The sequence below is a fragment of the Sturnira hondurensis genome, unplaced genomic scaffold (assembly GCF_014824575.4).
Source record: "Sturnira hondurensis isolate 20B ecotype Veracruz unplaced genomic scaffold, ASM1482457v3 Scaffold0009372, whole genome shotgun sequence".
NCBI classification, from domain to species: domain Eukaryota; kingdom Metazoa; phylum Chordata; class Mammalia; order Chiroptera; family Phyllostomidae; genus Sturnira; species Sturnira hondurensis.
In genome coordinates, this window is record NW_028082003.1 from 557,076 (window position 1) to 581,889 (window position 24,814).

At 43.2% G+C, this 24,814-nt stretch overlaps 1 long non-coding RNA gene across 2 annotated transcripts; it reads left to right on the forward strand.

The window, feature by feature from the left end:
- The first annotated feature begins 41 nt into the window (after positions 1-41).
- LOC118994479 (uncharacterized) lies at positions 42-24,451 on the forward strand. Of its 2 annotated transcripts, none has more exons than XR_005068056.1 (3): positions 42-143; positions 9,435-9,534; positions 24,281-24,451. It is a non-coding gene; the product is annotated as an uncharacterized LOC118994479 (long non-coding RNA). The 2 variants fall into 2 exon arrangements; XR_005068055.1 differs by lacking the exon at positions 24,281-24,451 and adding an exon at positions 21,707-21,827.
- Positions 24,452-24,814: the final 363 nt, after the last annotated feature.

Here is a 24,814-nt window from a genome sequence, read left to right on the forward strand (position 1 = left end):
GCAAAGTGCAGGCCTCCATGATTATGAAGGGCAGAAGCATGTCCTGCAAAGCGTGGCAGGGACTTCCGCAAACGCCACGATTATGAGAGGTGGGTTCCCGCGCCTCAGAGCGCCACCATTCCTTGGCTGCAAAATTGTAAGAGGTAAGCTCCCTACCTGCAGAGGGACTCAATCCCTACAAAGGAACTTCAGCCTCTCCCTAAACAGGAACTCCTCCCCCCCCATAGAGGGGCTACTTCACTGGAGAGGGGCACCCTTCTTTGAGAGGGGGAAGGGGGCCTTTCCCCCCACTCCAGAGGGGGGATAACTCCATACAGAAGGGGCTCCCTCCTAGAGGAGAGCCTCCGCCCTGAAAAGGGACTCCCTCTTTTAGGGAGAGCGGGGCTCCCTTACCAGCAAGAGGACTCTAGTAATGGCATATCTTCCCAAGCAAGGGGGTGTGGGAGGAGGGGCCTTCCTCTGTAGACTGGATCTTTCTTCCTAGAGAAGGACGGCTCAGAGTCCACCTACTGAGGGGCTCTTGCTAGAATGGTGCCAGCTCCCCACTGAGGAGATCTCTCCCACCCCATCCCCTACCCCGGGCCTAAAAAGGGAGACCACTCCCTAGAGAAAAGACCCTTCCCTTCCCGCCGTGATTGGTGTCTTTCAGTTAGTTGGGCTTGGTTCCGCAAAATGCAATGTCACGGATTGGATGGTTGGATTCCCCATCAGGGCACTTGCCTGGGTTGCAGGTTGGGTCCCCAGTCAGGGCGCCAGCGAGAGGCATCTATGTTTCACCCTCTCAAAAATTAAACACACGTTTTAAAAAAAGACTTCCCCTGAGGGATCGGGCTCCACCCCCAGCCCCACCACCGCCCCCCCCCNCCCCCCCCCCCCCCCCCCCCCCCCCCCCCCCCCCGGTCTACAAGGGGTTTCAATCCCTGCTCTAAAAAAGGAGTCTCTTTATGGAGGGGGCTCTTTCAGTGGAGGGGGCTGCTGAGGGAGTTGCCTCACCCTCTCTAGGGAGTAAGCCCCACTCTAGTATGGGGGCTCACTGCCATTCTCTAGGGTAGAAGCATCTCTCTAGGGAGAGATCTATGTAGGGAGGGGCTGTTTTAGTCTTGCTTTTTAGGGAATCCCTCTGAGGGAGGGGGGCTCCCTTGCTCAGAAGGGAACTTTTGCTGAGGGAGACCCTTTCTCTCAGGCAGAGGCTCCTTTCTAGGAAAGGTTCCCTTCCTTGTGGAGGGAGTCCCCCTCTATAGAGGTAGACCCTGTCCAGGTATAGGAATCCCACCACCTCTCTACTGAGGGAACTCTTTCTAGGAAGCCTTTTCTGGAAGTGAGCTCTTCTATAGAAAGGGTGCTCCCCCTCTCTCTGTGGAGGAAGTCCCCTTATAGAAATAGAGTCCAATTCCATAGAGGGAGCCCCCTCTCTATGGAGCAAGCTATCTCACCCTCTTTAGGGAGGATGCCCCTCTGGGGTGAGGGAGGCCCCTGTGGCCCTACCACAGGAAGTCAGGCCAACCTCACTCAGGCTGGAGTACCTTTTGAGAAAAGGAGATTCCCCACACTGCCTTGCTGGAAGAGAGCCCTCAGGAGGGAGGGAGGCCTCCTTACCCTCCCTTGAGTGGAAGCCCCTCACCTGGTGGGGAGGACTCTTTGCCCTCCTTGAGGGTGAACCCTCTCTGAGAAGTGTGCCATTCTGGAAGGCCACTTCCCCCTCACTTGGGAGGGAGCCCCACTCATTCAGGAGGGAGCCCCTCTCTAGGGAGTAAGCTGCTTTCTAGGATGGGGGCTCACTCTCCTCTAGGAAGGGCACCATTCTCTAGGAAAGGAGCCCCTGGATGTCGCTCCTCTCTAAGGAGTGAGCCCTCTCTCTATGGAGAAGGCTCCCTCAAACTTCTCTAGAGAGATAGCCCTACTCTAAGAAGAGAGCCCTGTCTATGGAGAAAGTCCTTTTTCTAAGGAGGGCCTCTCTTCCCCTTTGTAGAGAAAAAGGCTTCCTCTATGGAGGCAGCCCCTCTCTAGGGAAGGAGCCTGTTCTTTAGGGGAAGGGCTCCTTTCCCCTCTCTCCAGAAAGCCCTTCTTTAGGTTGGAAAACCAGTCTGTATGGAAGTGCTCCCTCCATCTCTGTAGGGAGGGAGGGAGTCCAGACTAGGAAGGGAGCCTATTCTTGCAGGGGTCTTTCTCCTTCTTTCTACGGAAAGAGCTCCTTCCTAGAGGGGAGCCTGCTCACCCTCACTAGGGAGTACACTCCATACCCTAAGGGGGCAGCCCTTTTTAGGGAGGGAGCCCTCACACTGCAGATGGAACCCCACTTTCTGGAGGTTGGGAGCCTCCACACTGCAGATGGAACCCCACTTTCCTGCCACCACCACCCCCCGAAAGGAGACTCCTTTGCTGTGGAGAGATCCCCTCTCTAGAGATGGGGGCCCCTCTCTAGGGAGAGGACTCTTTCCCCCTAAGAAAGGATCCCCACTCTAGGGAGGGAACCTTTTCTAGGGAGGGGGCTTCCTTTCCCTCTCTAATGAGGGAGCTCCTCCAGAGGGATGGGTAACCCCTGGCTCCTCACTGAGGAGGGATCTCCCTCACTATTGAGGGATAGATATTTATACTAGGGAGAGAGCCCTGTGCTCCAGAGGTCCCCCAATCTGGATAAGGCCCTTCTCTTGTGCTATGAAAGGAACTGTGTATGACTCAATGGGAGCCCCCTGCGGTATGGAAGGAGCCCCATGCTCAGAAGGGGATATCTATTCCTCACTGGGGAAGGAAGCCCTCCCTCCACCTCTCTAGGCAGGAGTCCCTGTTTAGGGAGAGAGCCCTTTCCTTAGGCAGAAAATCCTACCCCCTCTTTAGGAAGGGAGCCCTTCTCTAAGGAGAGAGCTCCTGTTTAGGGAGGGAGCTTACTGAATGAAAAAGGGGCTCCCCTCCCCTAGCTAGGAAACAAGCACCATTTTATGGAGGAGCCCTCCCCTCCTCTCTAAGTAGGGAGCCCCTTTCTTGGGAAAGAGCTTCTCTTTCTGAAGGGAAAATCTTTCTAGGAAGGAGGCTCCAATCTAGGGTAGAGGCTCACTCCGTCTCTCTAGAGATGAAGTCCCTCTATGTAGGGTGCCAAATTTAGGGAGAGAACTTACTTCTGAAAGGGAAACCCCTCCCTCTTTCAAAAAAGGGAGCCCCTTTTTAGGGAGTATGGCTCTTTTCCCCTCTCTAGGGAGAGAGTTTCTCTGTAGAGTGGGTGCCTGGTCTGTAGAGAGCAGGGAAAGGGGGGTTCCATTCCCTCTTTAAGGAGAGAGAACTTTTCTAGTAGGGGAGTCTTTCTCTCCCTTTCTCTAGAGCCCCATCCCTTATTTTCTAAAGATGGAGCCTCTTTCTAGAAAGTAAGACTGTGTAGGGAAGGAGACCTTGCTGTGGAGGGAGCCTCTCCCGATGGGAGGGAGTCCTCTGCCCCCTACTCACCAGGGAGTAAAAAACTCCAGGCTGCAAAGGGAACCCTGAGCTCTAGAGAATGTATTCCACCATTCCAGGCTAAGGAGGGAACCAGGCACACCTAAAGGGTTGTGCTTCCACATCCCCTCACAGAGGAGGGTGCACTCTGATCTACTTTGGTAACTATACATTCCAGAGTGAGAACCTCTGCACTTTTGTGCTGGGGAGGTTGATCCCAATCTACTTTGGGAACGATGAACCCTGAGGGGGGCCACTTCCCCCTGTGCCCTTAGAGAGAGCCCCTAATGCAACAGAGTTAGCCCAGCCCTCAGGAGGCCCGGCCTCTGCCTCAGCATTACCACCCCTCCACTGGGGTGGTAGCCTTGGCTGGCAGAACTTTGGGAAGGCTGTGTCCTGGAAGGTGGCCCCTTTCCCCTCCCATGCAAGGGAAAAAGCCCCCTGATCTTGGGGATGCCTGCTGTCCAGAAAGAGGCCCTGCCCCCCACCCCTTACTTAAGTCTAAAGCCCCTGGTTTACATTGGGAACCCTTCACTCTAGAGAGGGAGCACCAGACACTCTTTTAGGCAGAGAGAAAAGCCCCCAGAATCTTGGACTTTGGAACACAGTCTGTGCCCTCCTCTGCCCCAAGGAGGGCTCCCCCAATGGGAGACACAGCTTCCCTTGCTGCAGGGATGGTGCATGCCTTTGCAGCAGCAGGAGCCCTGCTTCTTGGAAGTGAAGACCCCACACTACAATGTAGCAGAGGGGGTGGAGTGGGTGATGAGGTCCTTCCCACCATCCTCCCACTCTGTGGAGGGGTCAGTTCCCATACAACAGCTGAAGTGTCACCCCTCAGACAAGGGGGTCACACACTTCTGCAGAAGCGAAATGATCTCCAATTATGGCTTGAGACCCATCCCTCAAACATTGGTGGCCCTACTGCACCCTCATGGCAGAAGGGGTAGTCCCCATGCTCTAGTGGCATTCCCCACCCAAGGAAGGGGACCTCCCATCACCTGTCACACCTTCCCTGGCAGCACAGAGGGTAACCACCACTCAATAGTGTAATTGAACAAAATGGAGGTTTGGCTGCCTGCCACCAAAAAAACCAAACTTATGAGGCAGGTGCTGGTGCAAAAGAAAAGGTTTTGTTCAGGTACTGCACAACTTAGGAAAATGGTGGACTCCTATCTCAAAGACTCTCAGTCTCTCTGGTCAAGCCTAAGGTTCTTGTAGGGATGGGAAGGGAAGGACTTTTTCTTCTATCCAATTATCTTTCTAGCTTCTGGCAGCTCAGTATAAGAACCACCCCTTACCACCATCTTGGCCAGTGGGGGAGACTCCCCTGTGCTCTGTCTAAGGTAACAGTGCCCCACTTCGAAACTCTGTACCCTTGTAATCTTACCAGGGTAAATGGATGAAGGTCTCATCTTGTGTAGTTACGTCCTGCTGTCTTACCTATTCCTGGGGCCAGAAATTCTTCCTATCTAATAAAGGAAGAGAGAATTAATGGAGGGAAGCCTTTACCAGAGGAAGAACGATTGCTGGCTTCAGAAGGTGGCATATATGGTGTCTAGAGGATAGCACTGCTGAACAAAGCTAGTAGACTACTTCATGTTTCAAGTGATGGTATTGCAGATGGGCTTTCAAAGTCAGACCTACTGTGCAAACAAGTGTTTTCTGAGGGGTATGTCTAGTAGTTCAGGGAGAATTGTAGTGAAGTCAGAAAGTGAATAGACTAAAGGATCCCCATGATCTAACCCTGAGTGGGCTCTAGGTGGCACACCCAAAAAGAGGATAAATCTACCAAGGAAGCCAACTGTCTGGGAAATGCAGAATAAAATAAAAAGTAGCATTGACATTTAGCTTTGGGAGGCATTGTTCCTTTCTGAAAGAGGAATTTTAAATCTTCAGTAGTGCAGGTCCAACTTTCTCTTATAGTATCAACAGCAGCAGCGAAATACGAGTCCTTGTGTAACACCCACTTTATCCACTGTGTGGTGGATCCAAGGCTTGATTCCTGTGTGCTTTAGGGAAGAGTGGGTTGTCAGCAGGATGCCATAGCAACCAGCCCATTGCTTGGCTAACTACTGTTCAGAACCTTGAGTCTTTCAGGTATTTACTAAAACTCAGTTTCCTGACTGGAATGGGTGTAAGGGCTTGTCAGATAGATAAACAGACCTGCAGTGAATAAATCTGTACAAAGTTGTTAGTGTTTGCCTTAGATGTCATATGCTTGATTTTTTATTCACATTCTAAATCTAAAGGGCGTGTTCCTGAAACAGATGCTTGAAAGAGTCTCCCATAAACTATTTCAAGTGGCCTTAATTTAAGCCCACTTCTGGATTAAGTCCTAATCCAGAGTGAGGCAACAGGGAGTGCCTGGTTCCATTTCAAATGTGTTTCCTAGCACATTTTCTTTATTGTATCCAGGATCTTTATTGTATGGTTGATTTTCTTGTCTTCCCTGTAGGTTGGAGTCTCCAAGATTCATGTGGTTTTCACTGAATCTGTAGTACCTGCCTTATCGTCTAGGAGATTTTTGAATAACAGTCCATTAAAGCATCCCTTCTATAATGAGTCCCTTCACGTAGGTGTTGGAGGATGGGATATAGTAGAGCTTCAGTGACTAAGATTATACCATGAGTGTTCTTCCATGTAGAATTAGTGTTAGTGTGCAGCATGGACTTGCTGAGGTCCATGCTGTCTGGCAGAGTAACCAAAAACTAACTGAACAAAACAGAGACTTGGCTTCCTGCCACCACAAAAAGCTAGACTTGTGAGTCAGGTGCTAGTGCAAAAGAAAAGGGATTTTATTCGTGTGCTACACAACCTGGGAGAATGGAGGACCCTGTCTCAAAGACCATCTCAATCTCTGCTAAGTCCAAGGTTCTTACAGAGATAGGGAAAGGGAAAGAAGGACATTTTTCCTATCCAATTATCTTCTTAGCTTTGGGCAAGCTCGGGCCCTGTTCATTCATATCTCTAGCTTTCAGCAGCTCAGAGTAAATGTTTCTCCCTGCCACTATCTTGGCCAATGGGGGAAACTCCCTACTGCCCTAACTGACTGTCTACAGTAACAGTAATGGGAGACCTGGTCTCCAAAAGGGGCTGCCCCAGCCCACCCCCACTCCAGAGGTGGTATTGGTTCCTGGGTTCTTCCACCTTCCCTAGTTTTCTCATGATGCAAAGGGATTTTTCCCTGAATGAAGGTAGAAGATCGTCTACCCGTGAATGGTAGAGTTCCTGCTTTTACCTGCACAGGATAGGGTGGCCCCCTACACTAAGGCATCAGCTCTGCACCCCAGAAGAAGCAGCCCCTGCCTTACCATCACAATGTAGGAGGCTTTCCTGTGCTAATAAGACAGGAGCCCTCACCCAAGATGAGCGACTGGCCTTACAATATCATCCACAATAAACGGGGTGTCCCCCATGCAAATGTGAAGCCTGCTCTTCTGGAAGCCCTGGGCCTTGGACCCATGGGCTTGTTACGCCCCTGCGAGCCCATCCCACAGTACATGTGGGGTTCTCTGCTAAGGCAAATGCCCACCCCAGGGAAGTGGGAGCTTTTGCCCTCTCAGTGAAGGTTAGGTCCTTCCTAACCCCCTCCCACTCTCACCCCTCAACAGGGGAGGAGGTAGCCTCTTCCTGCATGAAGACAAATCCTGCACCCTGAACAGGGCACCCCGACATTCTCTGCTTTCTCCATTACACCCAGTGGCAGAGGGTGTGGCCCTATGATCAAAGAAGATCCTGGGATCTGTCCTGGCCTGGGGCACCCATACTCTTTCAAGGGGAAGATCGAGACCCAGTACAGGAGCCCTGTTTTCAGGACTGGGGAGATCTCCAGGCTGGTCCATCCTGCTTCTCGATAGGGTGGTGCCGGTTCCACGCTCACAGTGGAGTGGATGACCTCAACAGGTTTCCCTGAGCCTGTCGGTGGGGGTGAGTGCGTCCTCAATGCTATTGTTACTTTAGACGGTCATTTGGAGCACAGGTAGTAGTGGCAGGATGAGCGCAACCCAGTGCAAACCAGGCAATGGCTAACCAGATATTGGCCATGGGTATTAAGGGTTGCCCTACAGACTCCAACCAGTTGCCCTTGGATGTGCAAGGCACCATGTCCAGCGATGGTAGGCAGGCTGAGAGCTGTGGCATCTCCAGGCTTTCTGATGGTGGGTCCTGCTGCCCTCCCCACAACTGGCACTGATACTGCAGTCAAGGAGTGTCAGGGAGTCTCCCCCATTGGTTAAAATGGTGCATGGGAAGTTCTTATACTGAGCACATCAAAAGCTAGAAAGAATTAGATAGAAAAAGAAAAGCTGACTCCTTATCTCTGTAAGAACTGCACACTTGGGCAGGAAAGGGATATGGTCTTTGAGATGGAAGTTCTCCATTCTCCTACATAGCAGCACCTAAAGAAACCTCTTTCCTTTTGCACCAACACCTGTTTCACAAATTGGGCTTTCATTGTGGCAAGCAGCCCAAACTACGTTTTTGGTTACACTATTACAGGACACAGCCCCCCCAGAGGAGGGGCACCTGCCCTTCTTGTGGATCAAGGGGTGCCTCTGTGCTTCTTCAGGAGGTCTGTTCCCCATAAAGGGGTACACAAAGCACCCCTTTGGGACATGGGGGCATTCCCTTACCTACCTCAGTGAACTGGGCAAACCCTTTGCAATGGCTGAAGCATGGCATTTACATGGGGAGCTGCCCCCACCAGGGAGGAAAGCATTGTTCTCAGTGCAGTTGGGGCAGCCCATGTTCGGTAGCCTGAGGTGCCCCCCACACTTTCCCATAACCCCCATCTCCAACTTCTGCAAATTAATCTATTTCCATGTGATATCAGCAGCTCCACCTCTGGATGGGGGCAAGGGGAGTGGACCTGCACCAGTGGCTAAGTGGTAGGTCTTTCACTATGCCCCAAGGCAGATCCTTAGGGGGTTGGGCTCTCATCCCCGTCCCTATTGTCTATTCAACAGCCGTGGGTGAGATTCCCAACCTGTTTCTTGGAAGGTGGGTATTCACTTCACCCTCTTAGTGGGTGGTGCGGCCTAATATTAAGGTGGGAGTCCCATCCATAGGAGGATGGCATCCATGCCAATCTATATCCCTTACCTCCACCTTCCCCACTACCCCCCAGTGTGGTGGCAGTGGGGGCAACCACCAGGATAAGGCACTAGACCTAGACAGAAGATACTGTACAGTAGATAATAGACACTAAACAATGTACACCAGATACTAGACACTGTACTGAGGACTACACTGGACAATGTAGCATAGACACTAGATTCTAAACAGAAGGTACTATGCACCAGATACTACAGAGTAAACCTTAGACACTGTACCTTGATACTGTACCCTGCTCACTAGACACTACACTAGCCATTTTATACTACACACTGGACACAGTGCACTACAAACTAGAATCTGTACACTAGACACTGTACAATAGACACTAACACTAGATGCTCTAACATGCGAGACTAGATAATATGTGCTGTACACTAGAGCAGCAATTTTCAGCCTTTTTCATCTCCTGGCATAAAGTAATTACTAAAATTCTGAAGCACACACAAAATATATTTTTTGCTGCTCTAAAATTTTAAAAATAAGTACAATTTTTATTAATTTACACCAGACAGCTGTTGTTGTGTTGATTGTTGTCATTTTTTTCAATCAAAGGAAAAAAGTCAGTGCCTCTGACAAAATAGTCAGATACTGCATGTTTTAAAAGTTCTGGCAGCAAACCAGTTGAAAATCACTTCACTAAACACTGCACACTCATAACAGTATAATAGACACTAGACAGAGGACTGTCCCCTACACACTAGTCACTAGACACTACAAACCAGACGTTAAATACTGTACATTAGGCACTGGACTGCACTAGCCAATAGAATTAACTAGATACTAGGCATTTGACACTAGACACTGGAAACTAGACAACTGACACAATTTACTACATGGACTAATGTGTGACAATCACTGAAAAGATGCTCTCCTCATTTGTTCCTTTTGTTGATTAGGTTCCACTTACAGGTGAGATCATATGGACTTTATCTTTCACCACACAACTTCTTTCACTTAACACAATGCTCTCCAGTTCATACCATGCTGTTGGAAAGGGTACGAGTTCTTTTCTGCTATGAAGTAATTCTGTTGTAAAAGGTACTGTGTTTTATTAATCCATTCATTTACTGATGGGCACATAGGTGTTTCCAGCACTTGGCAATTGTAAATTGTGCTGCTATAAACATTGGGGAGCATAGGTTTCTTTTCATTGATTTCAGGATTCTTTTTTTTTCTTGTTCCTGTTCTTTTTAAACAGTATTTTATTATTGTTCAATTACAGTTGTCTGCATTAACCCACACCCCCACCACTCTCCTCCAACCCAGCTGTCCCTACCTCCTTCCCTTGCTTCCACCCACTCCTTGGATTTGTCCTTGTGTCCTTTATAGTTGTTCCTGAAAAACCTTTCTTCCTTCCCTCCATTATCCTCTCCCACCTCCCCTCTGGTTACTATCAGATTGTTCTTGATCTCAATGTCTCTGTTCATATTTTGCTTGCTTGTTTGTTTTGTTGTTTAGGTTCCTGTTAACGGTGAGGTCATATGGTATTTGTCCCTCAACAACTGGCTTATTTCACTTAGCATAATGCTCTCCAGTTCATCCATGCTGTTGCAAAGGGTAGGAGCTCCTTCTCTCTTTCTGGTGCATAGAATTCCATCGTGTAAATACCATAATGATTTGACCCATTCATTTACTGATGGGCACTTAGATTGCTTCCAGCACTTGGCTATTGTAAATTGTGCTGCTCTGAACATTGGGGTGCATAGGTTCTTTTGGATTGGTGTTTCAGGGCTCTTAGGATAGAATCCTAGCAGTGAATTGCTGGATCAAAAGGCAGTTTAGTTTTTAGTTTTTTTGAGGAAATTCCATAGTGTTTTCACAGTGGCTGCACCAGTCTGCATTCCCACTAACAGTACACTGGGGTTCCCTTTTCTACACAACCTCTCCACCATTTGTTCTTTCTTGATTTGATTATGATAGCCACTCTGATCAGTGTGAAGTGGTATCTCGTTATGGTTTTATTTTTTTTTCAGATGGCTAAATTTCTATTGTTCATGATATTGAACCTTTATGTAACTGTTACCAATTCTTAGTGAATATCTATAAAAGTAATTTTGCAAGTATTTGTTTATTTATTTTTATTGTTGTTCAAGTACAGTTGTCTCCATTTTCACCCCACCTGACCCATCTGTGCCTCCTACCCCATTTGGTTTGTCCCTGTGTCCTTTATATATGTTCCTTGATGGCCCTTTGTCTATTATCCCCCATTATCCCGCTCCCCACTCCTCTCTGGTTGCTTTCAGTTTGTTCTTAATTTCAATGTCTCTGGTTGTATATTGCTTGCTTGTTTGTTTTCTCAATTAGGTTCCTCAGAAAACTAAAAATGGAAATGCCTTTTGACACAGAAATACCACTGTTGGGATTATACCCTAAGAATCATTGTGGTTTTAATTTGCATTTCTCTGATGGCTAGTGATGCTGAGCATCCTATCATATGTCTCTGTGCCCTTTCTTGTCCTCCTTAGAGAAGTATCTGTTCATGTCCATTGCCCATTTTTTAAGTTTTTTATTGATTATGCTAATGCAGTTGTCCCATATTTTTCTCCCCTTTATGCCCTTCTGCCCTGTACTCTCCTCCCACCATCATTCTCCCACCTTTGTTCCTGTCCGTGGATCATAAATATAAGTTCTTTGGTTTCTCAATTTTCCATACTATTTTTAACCTCGGCCTGTCTATTTTGTACCTACCATTTATACTTCTTATTCCCTATACCTTTTCCCCCACTCTCCCCCCTCTCCCTCTCCATTGATTACCCCCCATGTGATTGCCATTTCTCTGAATATGTTCCTGTTCTAGTTGTTTGCTTACTATGTTTTTGTTCATATACTTTTAGATTCAGTCGTTGATAGTTATGAATGTGTTGTTATTTTACTGTTCATATATTTTATCATCTTTTTCTTAGATAAGACCCTTTAACATTTTGTATAATAAGGCCTTGGTGATGATGAATTCCTTTAACTTGACCTTATCTGGGAAGCACTTTATCTGCCCTTCTATTCTAAATGATAGCTTTGCCAGATGGAGTAATCTTGGATATAGGTCCTTGCCTTTCATGACTTCAAATACATCTTTCTAGCCCCTTCTTGCCTGCAGAGTTTCTTTTGAGAAACCAGTTGATAGTCGTATGGGAACTCCTTTGTAGGTAACTATCTCCTTTTCTCTTGCTGCTTTTAAGATTCTCTCTTTATCTATACTCTTGGAAAATGTAATTATGATGTGCCTTGGTATGTGCTTTCTTGAATACAATCTTTGGGACTCTGTGAGCTTCCTGGACTTCCTGTAAGTCTATTTCCTTTGCCAGATTAGGGAAGTTTTCCTTCATTATTTTTTCAAATAAGTTTTCAGTTTCTTGCTCTTCCTGTTCTCCTTCTGGCACCCCTATGATTCAGATGTTGGAACATTTAAAGTTGTTCCAGAGCTTCCTCATTTTTTTGAATTCTTGTTTCTTCATTTTATTCCAGTTGGATATTTATTTATTTATTTCTTTTCTTCCAAATTGTTGATTCAAGTCCTGGTGTCCTTCTCTTAACTGTTGGTTCCCTGTACATTTTCCTTTATTTCACTTTTCATAGCCTTCATTCTTTCCTCTATTTTGTGAGCATACTCAACCATTTCTGTGAGCATCCTGATTACCAGTGCTTTGAACTGTGCATCTGATAGGCTGGCTATTCTTCATTGCTTAGTTGTATTTTTTTCTGGAGCTTTGATCTGTTCTTTCATTTGGGCCATATTTCTGTCTCGACATACCTATTAGGTAGTAAGGGGCAGAGCCTTAGGTACTAGCCAGGGCAGGGCAGCCCACATCACTGCATTGTGGTACTGTATGTGGAGGAGGGGTCTTTTTAATTGGATTTGTTTTTCTTCCTGGAGTGAAGTCATGTAAGTTCTTTATATATTTTGGAGATCAAACCCTTGTCCAAGTTGTAATTGACAAATATATTTTCCCTTTTCATTTTGCTGATGTTTTATTTAGCTGTGCAGAAGCTTATTATTTTGATAAAGTCCCATTTCTTTATACTTTTCTGTATGCCTCTTGCTCTAGGGGACATATTGGTGAAAATATTGCTGCATGGAATATCTGAGATTTTCCTGCCTGTGTTCTCCTCTAGGACTTTTATTGTGTCACAACTTATATTTAAGTCTTTTATCTATCTTGAGTTTATTTTGTGTATGGTGTAAGTTGGTGGTTGAGTTTCACTTTTTTTTCTTGTTCCTGTCTATATCTCCCAATAGCATTTGTTGAAGAGGCTATTTTTACTCCTTTTTATGCTTCTGCCCCCTTTGTCAAATACTAATTGATCATAGAGACTTGGGTTTATTTCCAGGCTCTCTATTCTGTTCATTGATCTGTGTGTCTGTTCCTAAGCCAGTATCAGACTGTTTTGTGATAATGGACTTGTAATATTGTTTGATATCAGGGATTGTGATTCCTCTTACTTTGTTTTTTGTTGGGACCCATCCTGCCTGGTTTCAGGGACTGTAAACCCATTAACGGACAAAAGAGTCCCACATCTAGGGCTGAGTGAAAAGGCCTTGGGGCCATGTGACACTAAGGAGACAGAACCTATCCTCCTTGCTGGAATGCAGCCCCTGCCCTCCTCACTTCACCCTGCTTGCTCCCAAAAGATGGCTGGGTAGTCAGTGATGGGTAAGATCCCTCAAAGGAGGGAAAACCTAAGCCAGGCACAGCCACAAAAAGGGCCATCAGGGAAGGACTTAGGGGACTTTAGAGAAGGGAGAGAAAGACCCTCCTCAGCTTTGTCATAGTCTGAGTCCTCATTCTATCTTTAGGAAGTCTCCTAATATCTTGGCTGCTTTGTTCCCCTGCCTGACCAAAATTGTGATCCAAAAGTTTATTCTACTTCAAAACTGACATATTCATATGCATTCGTTCACTGTTGTCTTCATGCAACAGTGATTTTAATAGCTCTGTGGCAATGAAATTCACCACCGAAGCGATATTTCCTAAACATACTTCAACAGGTCTTTACTTACACTACTGAACAGTACTTATTAACTGAGATACCACTGACATTCATGGCATACTGAAATAAGTACATGTCCAAGGCGTATAAATGCTGTAGATGTATTTTCAGGGAACCCACTTTATATATGTATTTTTATTCCCAAATGGTTTTGTGATGTTCAAACTCTTCACTACAGGTTTATCAGGATAAAATGCACATGGAGCAAGACAAGTGGACTGTTATGTTCATATTCACTTTAACATTTACAATACTCTCTATCCAAGACATGTAGTAGATTGTACATGCATGTCCTAGTTGTGGTACACTTTTCTTCATGGAAGAATACATTGCTGAAAACTGTGGTCCAGAAGCTTATTTTACTTAAAACATGATATAGTTTTGTACATCCATTCATGATTTCTTTTTTACTGTTGACCATTTACGTACAGTTATCTCCATTTTCAGAGTACCACACCCACCTTCCCACCCTTGAAGCTACCCACTTTGGCATTGTCTATATGTCCTTTATACATGTTCCTTGATGGCCGGTCCCCTGTTATCCCATATTATCCTTCTCCCCTCTTCTTTCTGGTTAAGATGACATGCAAATTTGTGAAGCATTCCACTCACTCTTTTGCACATGGAACAGTGATTCCAGTAGATCTTTTGCTATCAAATTTACCATGGAAGTGATCCTATTTCACAAAATACTTCAACAGATCTGCTGAAAACAGCACTTATTATCTCAGACACCTCTAGAATTCATCACATAATAAAATGAGTACACATAATTTGCATTATAAACACTACAGTTGGGCTTTCCCAAAAATGAGCTTCGTATGAAATACTGTCATTCCCAAGTGATTTCAGTGTGTCAAGGGCTTCACTACAATTTTTTTCAGAGTAAGATGCACTTGAAACTTGACAAATGGACTATTATGTTCATATTCATGTTGACATTCAAAAACCTGGAAAGTCCAAGTCATGTAATACACTGTACATAAATGTCCTAATTGGGCTACACTTTTCTGCTGAGATGAATACTTTGCAGAAAACTGGTATAGCAGCTTATTCTATTTCAAACCTGACGTAGTCCTATTCATCCATTCACTCTTTGACACATGGAACCATGGTTTTAGTAGCTCTTTCTCTACCAAACTTACCACTGAGGTGATAATGTTTCAGAAAGATACTTCAAAAGATGTGCGGAAAACAGCCATTATGATCTCATACACCAGTAGAATTCATCACATACTGAAATGAGTACTTCTGCATGTCGTTATAAACACTACAGATGCATTTCCCAGAACATGTGCTTTGTACTATATATTCTCGTTCCCTAATGATTTGGAGGCATTCAAGCACTTCACTACTGTTTTATCAGAGTGAAATGCACTGGAGCATAACCAGTGGACTGCTGTGTTCATATTTACTTAGACTTTCACTACCCTGTATAGTCCAAGTTATGTAGTAGACAGTAAATACATGACCTTGTTGGGGTGTATTGTTATGCTTAGAAGAACATATTGCAGAAATCTGTGGTCCATAAGCTTACACTACATCAAAACTGACATCATCCTATACATCCATTCACTCTTGCACAAGGAACAGTGATTTCAGCACCAGTTTGGCTATCAGTCTTACTACTGAAGTGATCATATTTCATAATGATACCTCAACAAATCTGAAAACAGTACATATTATCTCAGACTCCACTAGTATTTATCTCCTACTGAAATGATTACATTTACATGGAATTATAAACACTGCAGATAGCTTTTCACAAAGTCTACCTTGTATGAAATATGCTCACTCCTGAGTGATTTGAAGGTGATCAAACACTTCACTATGTTTTTTTCAGAGTGAAATGTGCTTAGACATGAAAAGTGGACTATGTTCATATTTACTTAGACTTTTACAATCATGTATATTCCAAGTCATGTAATAGACTGTACATGCATGACATAGTTGGGGTGTACTTTAGTGCTTGGAAGAATACATTGCAGAAAGCTTTTGTCCAGAAGCTTATTCTGCTTTAAAACTGACATAGTCCTATGTATCAATTCACTCTTTTACACATGGAACAGTGATTTCAGCAGTAGTTTGGTTATTAAACTTACCACAAAACTGACGATATTTCATAAAGATACATTGACAGATCTCCTGAAAACAGCCTGTATTATCACAGATACCACTAGTATTCATCTACTACTGAAATGAGTACATGGCATTATAAACTCTGCATATGGGTTTTCCCAAAAATCCACTTCCTGTGAAATATTCTCATTCCTGAGTGATTTTTACATGTTCAAACCCTTTGCCACTATTTTATTATGTCAGACACCACTAGTATTCATCTTGTAATGAATGAGTAAATTTACATGGCATTATAAATGCTGCAGATGGGTTTTCCCAAAAACCCACTTGGTACGAAATATTTCCAAGTGATTTTGAGGTGTTCAAACACTTCACTACCTTTTTATTATTACAGACTCCACTAGTACTCATCTCATACTGAAAATAGTATATTTGAATAGCATTATACACGTTGCAGAAGGGTTTTCTCATAACAATGAAACCACTGCACAAACAGTTGTGTCCGTGTTGATGTGCTTCCCAGTATTACCTACACAGCTGACTGAACCATACACTTCTGTGTAATTGCAGTTCCAATGACATGAAGAGAAATAACAGTACATGAAGTGCAATGCAGAAATTAATTTCAGCTGTGTTCTAAAGCTTCCAATGGAAACTCACACTGCCAATGCCTTTATCTATTAACATTCTCAGATGTGAAAGTAACCAGCATTTTATCTTCCAATCCATGCTTAGTCCTATACTCTTCCATGGAACACAGCCTAATAAAGGACTTTATACACCAACACAACTCTTGTTTTAATGAACTTTCCATTTGACAACATCAAATGTCTTTCTGAAGATCATGTTTTATCATGAGTAAAGGTGTGGCGAACTCCAGGCAGCAGAGTCCACCTGTTGTGACTGAAGATAAGAATAAATGCACAGGCAACAGCAAGCCTGTGGAGAAAAGGAACAGCACGGCTACTCTCTCAAGGGAAGAGTGTCTATGAATGCCTCAGCCACTCCTTCAAGAGGAGAGTGCCTTGACCCTTGCCTAGACAAGCTTTTATTGTTTTTCTCAGGTCTTACATCAGAGAAGGATTTATTATCTATTACATAGAATATTATTGTCTATATTTTAGGTACAATCAAGGAAATGAAAATAACATGCAGAGGGGAATGGCGACTAGCTGATTAGCTCTGCTTTTGGGAAAATTCACACAGGCTTTGGAAGTTACCTTGAAGACATACAATACATATTTGTTGTTTTAGACGAGGATGATGGAGTTTTAGCAAGAGTAAGCCATAACAGTCTGTATGCATTTTCTACACCTGATTCCCATGGGAAAACTTGGTTTGAAGTTCTGGCTCCTGCCCACCACTTTGCTTCTGTAGGTTTTCTGTAGAGCAGAGTCACATTTGCTAGACTAAAACAAACCGGTCCCCTACAATTAAAGACCAAATGTAAGGTAGTAAAAGCACAATATAATATACAGATTTCTTATAAACTTTTACAGTTGAAATCAATATAATTTTATTAGCCAATGTGACACCAATAATTCAATTACAAAATTAAAAGTCTTTTGAGAAAAGTGCTTTTTAAATTGCTGTATTTATTACAATGGAGAAAATGATAAGCACATTCAGTATTTGAATGTATATAATTTACTAGTGTCAGTTGTAAAATTATTCCTATCATTTTGAACTGAAAGCTGGAAATTAAGAAAGTGGACTGTTTCTAGCAGGAACTCTCCCCAGGCTTGTACAACTGACTCTATGGTCTGTCTTTAGATTCTTGCCCTATGTCCTCTGTGTTGCACGGGTTAATGATGGTGAAGTGAAGGTTGAAGGGCACCAAAGGTAGGCCAGAGCTGAGGTGAAAATGACAAAAAGAGAAAATATCTTCAGACAGACTTGAATCCAGGGTGATACCAGACCCGCCTAACACCTAACCCCATGATCTCCTTTCTAACCCATGTTTCATAAAAAGAAGAGAAAGAAAAGAAAAAACCTTTTTAATTTTTTAAAAATATATTTTATTGATTATACCATTACAGTTGTTCTATTCCCCCCCTTCATTCCCCTCCACCCGCACACTCCCTCCCCCACCATTCTCCCCCCCTTAGTTTATAACCACGTGTCTCAAGTTCTTTAGATTCTATATTTCCCCCACTTCTCACCCTCCCCCCTATCTATTTTCTACCTACCATCTATGCTACTTTTCTGTGCATTCTCCCCCCTTCTCCTCCCACTCCCCTGTTGCTAACCCTCCATGTCTTCTTCATTTCTATGGTTCCACTCCTGATCTAGCTGTCCTCTTGGTTTGCTTTTGTTTTAGGTATGGTTGTTAATAACTGTGTGTTTGCTGTCCTTTCACTGTTCATATTTTTCATCTTCTTTTTCTTATATAAGTCCCTTTAGCATTTCATATAATAAGGGCTTGGTGATGATGAACTCCTTGAACTTGACCTTATCTGAGAAGCACTTTACCTGTCCTTCCATTCTAAATGAAAGTTTTGCTGGATAAAGCAATCTTGGATGTAGGCCTTTGGATTTCATGACTTGGAATACTTCTTTCCAGCCCCTTCTTGCCTGCAAGGTCTCTTTTGAGAAATCTGCTGACAGTCTGATGGGAACTCCTTTGTAGGTGACTGTCCCCTTATCTCTTGCTGCTTCTAGGATTCTCTCCTTCATTTAATATTGGCTAATGTCATGATGATGTGCCTTGGTGTGTTCCTTCTTGGGTCCAACTTCTTTGGAACTCTCTGAGCTTCCTGGATTTCCTGAAAGTCTATTTCCTATGCCAGACTGGGGAAGTTCTTTATTATTTGTTCAAATAGGTTTTCCACTCATGGCTGTTTCTTTCCCCCTTCTGGTACCCCTATAATCCAGATGTTGGAATGTTTAAAGATGTCCTGGAGGTTCCTAAGCCTCTCCTAATTTTTTTGAATTCTCATTTCTTCATTCCTTTCTGGTCGGATGTTTTGTTCTTCCTTCTGGTCCATTCCATTGATTTGAGTCCCAGTTTCCTTTCCATCGCTATTGGTTTCCTGGACATCTCCCTTCAGTTCAATTAGTTTAGTCTTCATAAGTTCCTCTAATTTGTTACTATAATCAACCAGTTCTGTGAGCATCCTGATAAACGGTGTCTTGAACTGTGCTTCTGAGAGGCTGGCAATTTCTTGGTCGCTGAGAGTTATCGGCTCTGGGACTTTGAGTTCTTCTTGCGCCATCTTTTGGGCTGTTTGTGCCTGTTATGTAGCAGGATCGGAGCCCGAAAGTGTTCACTAGAGCAGGGCAACTAAGTCGCTGGGTTGTGACGTTGTATGTGGGGGCTCGGTCAAAGAGGAACAATTGTGTCCCCTCTGCCGCCTGTCGCCTCGGCCTCCACGGGCACCGCAGCCACCCCCATCACCAGGCCCACGGGTTTCATTCCACTGCACGCGAGCATGCCACCACCGTCAGCCCTCCACCACTGGGTTTGCCCCCTGGGGCCTGCGTGGTCCATCTCACTGTGTGCGAACGTGCGACCGCAGTCAGTCTGCCCCACACCCCGACTGGTTCCGGGCTGCCTGAGCACCTAGGTCAGGGGATCTTTCCGGCCCGACCCAGCTCCGCTGCTGGCTCCGCCTCTCTTACCATCCCCGTTGAACAGTTCGTAGTTGTCGGACTTCCGTATAATTCAGTTTTCTGGTCTTTGGGTGTGTCCTTGTTCTCCAAATCTTTGTTGTATTCAAACTTGGCTGTGGGAGAAGGCATTGTTTCCACCTATGCCTCCATCTTGGCGGAAGTCCTCCCTTTTTAATTTTTTAAATATATTTTATTGATTATGCCATTACAGTTGTCCCATTTCCCCTCCACCTTGCACACCCCCTCCCCGTCACATCCCCGCCCCTTTAGTTCATGTCCATGTGTCATAAGTTCTTTAGTTTCTACATTTCCCACACTACTCTTGCCGTCCCCCTGTCTATTTCCTCCCCACCGTCTATGCTACTTATTCTGTGTACCTTATCCCCTCCTCTCTTTCTCCACCTCCCCTGTTGCTAACCCTCCATGTGATCTCCATTTCTGTGGCTTTGCTCCTGATCTAGCTGTCCTCTTAGTTTGCTTTTGTTTTAGGTTTGGTGGTTAATAAGTGTGAGTTTGCTGTCCTTTCACTGTTCCTATTTTTTGTCTTTTTCTTATATAAGTCCCTTTAACATTTCATAGAATAAGGGCTTGGTGACGATGAACTCCTTGAACTTGACCTTATCTGAGAAGCACTTTATCTGCCCTTCCATTCTAAATGAAAGCTTTGCTGGATAGAGCAATCCTGGATGTAGGTCCTTGCATTTCATGACTTGGAATACTTCTTTCCAGCCCCTTCTTGCCTGCAAGGACTCCTTTGAGAAATCAGCTGACAGTCTGATGGGAACTCCTTTGTAGGTGACTGTCCCCTTATCTCTTGCTGCTTCTAGAATTCTCTCATTCATTTTAGTCTTGGCTAATGTAATTATGATGTGCCTTGGTGTGTTCCTTCTTGGGTCCAACTTCTTTGGGACTCTCTAAGCTTCCTGGACTTCCTGGAAGTCTGTTTCCTTTGCCAGATTGGGGAAGTTCTCCTTTATTATTTGTTCAAATAAGTTTTCCACTTGTTGCTCTTCCTTTCCCCCTTCTGGTGCCCCTATAATTCGGATGTTGGAATGTTCAAAGATGTCCTGGGGGTTTCTAAGCCTCTCTTCATTTTTTTGAATTCTTGTTTCTTCCTTTTCTGTTTGGTTGTTTCTTTCTTCCTTCTGGTCCATTCCACTGATTTGAGTCCCAGTTTGCTTTCAATCACTATTGGTTCCCTGTGGAATTTCCTTTATTTCACTTAGTGTAGCCTCCATTTTTTCATCTAATTTGCAACCAAAATCAACCAGTTCTGTGAGCATCCTGATCACTAGTGTTTTGAACTGTGCATCTGATAGGTTGGCTATCTGTTGGTCACTTAAAAGTATTGGCTCTGGGGGTTTGATTTGTTCTTGCATTTGAGCCATGATTTTTTTGGTCAAATCGCGTCTGTTACATATGAGTGGCAGAGTTCACCAGGGCAGGGCAACCCATGTCTCTGGGTTGGGATGCTGTATGTGGGGGCAGGGTCAGAGAGGGAACAATGGTGCTTGCTCTGCTCTCTCATGGATTTTGAACCCCTCTGCCACTTCCCACAAGCAAATTGGGCCCTTCTGGTGCTGGTTCCCTTGTATATGTTCTAGGATCCTGTGGTTCTCTCCAACAAACTCTCCTGTGAGGCTGGGAGCTTCTCCCGGCACCTCAACCCCTGCAAGTTTTTTCAATCAGTGCTTTTAAGCTTTATTTCCTATTGCTGGGGCCCTGGGTTGCTCGGTCTTTCTCACTGCCCATTTTTTGCCTGGTTTATCTGCGCCCAACTATGTCCACAGTCAGCCATCTGTCTTGCGTACCTCACTGGGTTTGCTTGTTTCCTCCCCATACCTAGGTCTGCCAGCCACTGCTTTTTCCTGCTGTGACCCCTCTCTGTTGGCCACCGACTCTGCCTCTCTTTTCAGTCTGGATGAATGGTTCATTGTTGTTGGACTTCTGTACAATTCAATTTTCTCTCTGTTCTGGTTGTGGTTTTGTTTCTAAACCTTTGTCGTCATTAAATTTGGTTGTTTGAGGAGGTACAGTATTTCCACCTACACCTCCATCTTGGTCAGTAGTCCAAAAGACTCCTTTTTAAAGACTCAAAGTTCATTAAAATTTTTACATAATCCTGTAATTAATTATTCCAGTCAGCATTAAGGCCATTTTTCTAGGTGCACAGAAGACTGTGAACATACCATATGTGACATGAGAAACAAATTTTAAAAATGTCTAATGTGCCTGACTCTCTGACTAAAGCTAAAGCTCAGGACTGCGTCAGTTATTTCACTGAGGTGTGGATAAATGTCTCAGGAAATTACAGCATATATTAATGTATCTTACCCATAGTTGCATGAAGGAACTCCATCTAAATTTATCCCAAATATCTGAGTTGGTCTGTGCCTTCTCTCCTACTTCCAGAGATCTCTAAACTGGCAGGAAGAGATTGTACCTTAAACTCCATGACAGGTTCATTTCCATGTGCTTTTTCCCAACCCAGAAAGGCAACAAGCCTTGAGAAAAGAGGCAGACAGCTTTCATACAGGAGTGGAAATTTCTAAAAGAAACAACCACAACAGGTCCAGCAACATATTCTGTAAAACCAGGCATCAGGTAAGCACTTGTCTTGGATGATCCAATTAATTTCATAAAATACATATATATATATACTAACACTCACTTTTCAGAGAAGAAAACTGAGCCTCATAGAGATGAGTGGGTATTCCCAAGAGACAATGTAGAGTTGGCAGGGTCACTGTTTATCAAGAAGGTAGCCAGTATTCACCTTGTATTAATTTGGGCTGGATGTGTTGGATTCTGTTGCATGCCATATAGGTGATGTGGTACCTAGTTATGAATGATGCTTCCACATGGGAAGGCTAGTTCCATAAACACTTTGGGACACTTTACTATTATGGTGTCTGGCAACTGGGTGCAAATTAGACCAACCTTGATGAGCTAACTACAGATGGATTCATCATCCTTTAATTAGAATGTCAGCCAGCCACACACTCCCCATTCCCTCTCTCGCCCAGTTATTCCCTTGGGATTATTATTTTAAAGGCTTCCACTTTATCTATTCTAGATCACATAGAGTTAAAGGTACACCATATGATATGTCCAAATAACAGGTAGGCAGACATTCTCATCAGACACTTAAGAAATACATATTCTTGACTCTATTTATGAAAGAGGGAATAAAGACTCAAGGCATTGGAAGACCTCCATGAGTCCTCTCAGAGAGGGGTTTCTCAGGGGATTGGTACTGCTGCTCTCACTTAGGGGCAGCTGTGGCTGATCAGAGGTGATTGCCCAAGAATCCCTGTTTAATATAGAAACAAAAACTCATGTCTTCTCAAAGGTGACAGAATTGTAGGATTGACCTTGAAGGTTTCTGATTTCCATTCACCAGTGAGAAAACTGAGTCTGAAAAGGTTTAAGATTTTTTTGATTCAGGTTCTTGCACAAATAACCCCCCTTTTTATTATAAAAGCTTCTATCACAAAATCATAAGCATGTAATTCTGTAACAGAACAATAGCACCTTCAAGCACATCATATGACAATTTAGGTGAAATTTTTAATTTAAACTATAAATTATTATACCCATATTATTATGGTGCCAACCACACTCAAGCATGTGTTAATTCTGCCAGATGCTGTATTTTTAGGGATAGATATTGTACCTCAGGATTTTGTTTTTGAATTCCAGGCCAAGAACCAAAGAATATGTAGAGGAATATGTATGTATGTATGTATGTATGTATATATTTAGTATTGAGTGCATATGGTTGACATTCAGTAATAATTATATATAGATTTCAGTTGAACTATTTTATTATACATCATCTGAATATATTATTGTGTTAACCATCCAAAGTCATGTCTTTTTTATCCACAATTAATTGTTTTTATCCTCTCCTACTTTGCCGCACACTTGTTCCCTGCCTTGATCACCATATTTTCGTCTTTGTTCATGACTTTTTTTCTGCTTCATTTTACTCTCTGTTTATAAGCAGCTTTCTAAGCCCATCTCCTCTGACATCTGTAAGTCTGTCTTCAGTATCTATGACTCTATTTATATTTGTTTGTTTTGTTCATTAGGTTGTAAATATAAATGAATTCATATAGTATTTTTCTTTCTATGACTTGCTTATTTTACCTAGCACAATATATTCTAAGGCCATCCCTGTTACATTTTCTTCATATTTATGGTTGAGAAGTATTCAGTTGTGTACATATCCTCATGCATTCTTGTTGAGCATACAGATCAATGCAGCAACCAGACAGAACACAATGTAGTTTCTTCAAAAAATTAAAAATTACGCTGCCTAATGACCCAGCAATTCCACTACTGAAAATCTTATCTGAAGAAAGCTGAAACACTAACTATAAAATGTATATGCAACCCTATGTTTATTGCAATATTATTTATAATAGCCAATATTTAGAAGCAGCCCAAGTGCCTATCAATATATGAGTGGATAAAACATGAGCTCTAGATTCTGATCCATTGTTTTATGTGTCTGTTTTTGTGCAAATACTTTATTATTTTGATTATTAGAATTTTGTACCATAGTTTGAAACTATTAAAAGCAAGATCTTCAGCTTTATTCTTTTTCTCAACATTGCTTTGAACATTTGGGGTCTTCTTTGGTTCCATATAAATTTAAGAAGTATTCAATCCAGTCCTGAGAAAAATAACATTTGCATGTTGAGAGGGATTTCACTAAACCTGTAAATTGTCTTGGGAAGTACAGCATTTTAACAATTTGAAATTATCAAACTTCACACAATTTATTCTTTTACTTTTCTTGTCTGTAAATTTTTTCAATATCTTATGATTTTTTCATTATCTTACAATTTTGGTAGTACATGCTTTTTTCCTCTTTCCATACATTAATTCCTAAATAGGTAATTCTTTCTCTTGTAATTGCAAATTGAATTAATTCGTGTATTTCTTCTTCTTTTTGTTAGTATTATATATAAACATGACAGATAGGTAGATAATAATTTTTATTTTATTACTTTACTGAATTCTATTTTTTTAAGATTTTATTTTTTTATTTTTATAGGGGAAGGGAGGAAGAAAGAGAGTGAGAGAAACATCAATGTGTGGTTGCCTTCACATGCCACCTACTCAGTACCTGGCTTTCAACTCAGTAATGTGTCTTGACCGGTAACTAAACTGGTAACACTTTGTTTCACAGGCTGGCCCTCAATCCACAGAGGCATACCAGCCAGGACTACTGAATTCTTTCAATAATTATATTAATTTTTAGGATTATCTAAAGTTTTCTATATATAATGTAATGTCATCTGCAAAAAAATACCAGTTTTTGTCCATGTTTTTGTTGTCTTTAAATTATTTTTCTTGTTTGATTGTTATGGCCAGAAAAATACACTATCGTGTTGAATGATAGTGGTGAGAGTGAGCTTTCGTTTCCTGTTCCTGATCATAGCATTCATTAATGATTCTTTTCTTACTTGTGATGTTGTAGCTTTTTCTTTTTAATTACTAATTTTATTCATTTGTGTTCTTCTTTTGGCCTAATGAATCTTATTAAGGGTTTGTCAGTGTATTTATAATTTGAAACAATCATCCATCA